Source organism: Diachasma alloeum, unplaced genomic scaffold, assembly GCF_001412515.2.
Source record: "Diachasma alloeum isolate Michigan unplaced genomic scaffold, Dall2.0 Dall_scaffold_00181, whole genome shotgun sequence".
NCBI lineage: Eukaryota > Metazoa > Arthropoda > Insecta > Hymenoptera > Braconidae > Diachasma > Diachasma alloeum.
Window position 1 is genome coordinate 915,891 of NW_021680347.1, and position 3,696 is coordinate 919,586.

Sequence of the window (3,696 nt, forward strand, 5' to 3'; positions counted from 1 at the left end):
GGAGGATTCAAAAGGTCTCTGGAAAAGTACGTCGCAGAACTGATTAGGACTTACCAGGTCCATCTAGGTCTGGAGAGATCTTGAAAGACCTGTGTACGTCCAATCAGATCCAAATCCTCGACTCGGGAGTAAACAGGGATATGAACGCAGATTTAATATAGGCCCATAGAATTACGGGGACCGGCAAGAATTTGGAAAATCTGAATACAAGTCCTCCTTACACCTAACACGTTCTGAAATGGGACATAACCAGAGGTAGAAAGGTCTCGGAAGCACGTGGAAAGAGGCTTCCTAAGACCTATCCAGTTCTGAACGGAAAGACCTAAGTAGAACTTGACAGGTCCAATTATTCGACTCGGGATATGAATTGATCGAATATGCAAGCGATGTTCTCCACGCAAGAAATTATTTTTCTCATACTATGTCGATTTTTCTCCCAGTACACTGCAATCACTGGCTCTTGTGAGTCACGCCAGGTGAGCCAATCACCCTTCAATCAGTTTTTGGAGCCTCACTTATTATTCTCAGACTAGTGAACACCAATACTTGATTCCTTTATGTAGGCATGAGCAACTTCAAACGAAATTAATCGAATTCATGAAATCGCCTCTCAATTCTCTACTATTCAACTACCCCAGTATATTTTGACGAGCGCACATAAAAGAAATAGAGAGAAAGTATAGGCAATTTTTCCCGTCACAGCAGATTATATTCATAAAAAACGTGAACAATTATTCACGTTTCCAACATGAGTTCTTCTTAATAGTCAGTCATCTTCTCATAACAAAAAATACCATTTTCGATATACTTTAGCACCGCCAGCATTTTTTCGACAAGATCAGCTTTTCACAGATAATAGTCCGTTCATTTTTGACATATTTTCTATTTTGCATTAAGATCTTATCTACAGAAATTGAAATGTGCCAACCCAAATACACATTGTGAAATCTGAATTCCAACGTGTATAATTCAAACTTTTCAACATCGACAGGAATTTGGTTGTGTGGAATGACCCATTAAGGTGTTTCGTGTGAAAAGTCAAAATAATGAAAAAAAAATGAAAAATTCATGGGAGAAATGTCTGAGTATGCTGCATCATTGAGCATTTTTGCACATTTTTTTCTGATCTCAGTCTCAAGAAAAAAAATAATGAAATTTGGATGTTTTTGGCACCCCTCCAGCTATAACCTCCGAGGTTACCCCACTCTCAACTAGGGAAATTTCCATAGCATCCAAAAAAATAATGAGCTATTGAGGAAAAACTAGTGGGTGATGAATCAAATCTTTCTTGAGAACACGTATAAGTTTCAGATTTTTTTCCGATTTTCTAAGAAAGTTATTTGAACAAATGATTCGGAACATTATGAGTTTCGGGACAATTACACCCTCACGCGCAGGGGCGTGATTCGAATGTGAGTGAGCATCATGGGAACGGTATGGGTTGGGCCATGGGACTGAGAGAGAAAAAACACTCGACAGGTTTACCAACTTGAGATTTTTTAATATTATTTCCATAATTAGAAAAACATTTAATAAAAATTATTTGACACCCGTAGGTGATGAGAAAAAAAATCAATCAATAAATAAAGAATAAAAANAACAATAATTGCATTTTTTATTTCAATAACGCATGAGTAAACAGGGATATCAACGCAGATTTAATATAGGCCCATAGAATTACGGGTCCGGCAAGGATTTGGAAAGTCTGAATGNGATTGATCCAAATCGTTCATCGATTGAATAGTCGCAAAAGAAAATGCTATCACGTATGAAAAAATCGTATAGAAATTATCTATACGGATTANTATACGGATTGCGTATAGAGATTCTATAGGATTTCTGTATATGATCTTCAGATATTTCTATACGAATTATTTTTATACATAAATTTTCACATAAATTTTTGTTTTCATACGAAAGATGTCCAAACGCTCCAGAGAAAAACGTAGAGAAATAATGTCGCAACTCCATACGAAATGTTTCTATACATGTGGCAGTGGGTCGTATAGAATCAAACCTATAGAAATCGTATAGAAATAATTTGTATAAAAAATATCCGTATAGAAATATCCGAATATCATATACGAAAATCCTATAGAAATTCTATACGCAACCCGTATAGAAAATTTCTATAAGATTTTTTCATACGTGATTGTAAGACACAAATATCGATTTGAACTAAACCAAAATTGGATTGTATGAAATCGATTTTGTTATAGTATACTATATTTTGTTTATTCTATCGAATTTAGAAAATACATGTTTCTGGGATAAAATCGATTTCATACAATTCAGTTTTGGTTTAGTTCAAACGCTTCGGATTTGGCGCAAATAATTTTTTTTCACAATTGCAATGGAAAAATAATCCGTTCAAATGATGAAGAATTGCGTTTGTCGTAAACAAGAAACTGCGCTGCGCGAAAATCTCGCATCAATGAGTATTCAATAATATGTTCCTCATAGACCAAATGAATATTTTATTGCATCTATGAATTCTGCTTTCAATCGAACAGATATTCTTTTGCGGGATATCGTGACGCTGATAAATTGGATAATTACATACTTTATTCGAAGAAGATATCTGATAATACAGACATTGATTTGTATGTACTGAAAAGTAGATAGTACCAAAAAAAAAAGTTTAAATAACTGATCTCATTCTTTTTCAATCGAAAACATTAAAATTGAATCGATATTTGTGTGTTACAATAGCATTTTCTTTTGCGACTATTCAATCGATGAACGATTTGGATCAATCATAGAATTTCTATTTCTTAGACATTTTTTTTCTCAGTGTACAGACATGGTCGCCAAACTTCGTAGTTTTACGTTTCAGACTATTCTACATTATTTCCAATCAAAATTAGAGAATGTGAAAATCGAAGGATTGCAATGCTTCCATTCGGAAGCAAAAATCATACAAGTTCCCTATTCGCGATGTACAATGAGTCACTTCAACATTTACTAATAAAAAAAGGGGATTTCAGTTTTCTTTTTAAAACAAGGGTAGGGGAGAGTGGGGTAAAATGAACACTTTAGACTTTTGTTTTAATTACTCATACCTCAATTTTTTTTTAATTTATCAATTGAGCTCAGTTTAGGCGCACCACAAAGGGAAAGATTGTTCTTTGTAATGAAGAAAAAAATATGAAATTTTATCAACATTTCAACCCGTCATTGTCATTTAAAAAAAAGGTCAAGAGTGTCCGTTTTACCCCAACCTCCCCATTCTTAAAATTCATGTGAAAGCTTGTTGTTCACATCCATTTCTAAGTTTCATGGAGCTCGCAAATCATTTGATTTCTCTTCCAATGTGAACTACCTCATGTTATTTGTATTTTATGATGCATTCATCGCATTTATACGGCTGTCAAAAGAAGGAAAACGTGCGATTTCAGACGATTTTTCATCTGCATTTTGAAATACGCTTGTCTTATTAGGAAACGTCGATTTGGAACAACTGAATCAATTTGCCTGTGCCGAATTGTTCAAACATCCCACTTCTTGAATTTCCCCGCCTCTTATCGACATCCATTTCTATCATACCGATGCATCCGCAGAATTCACTAGTAGTTCGGCTCAACTAAAACAGCCGCCACAATCGCTGGAGTCACGATAATCAACAGCATTGCCACTCTCACTATTTCCTACCCCTCCTATATAGTCATTCCGCGCACGTTGTATTCGGTCATTTTT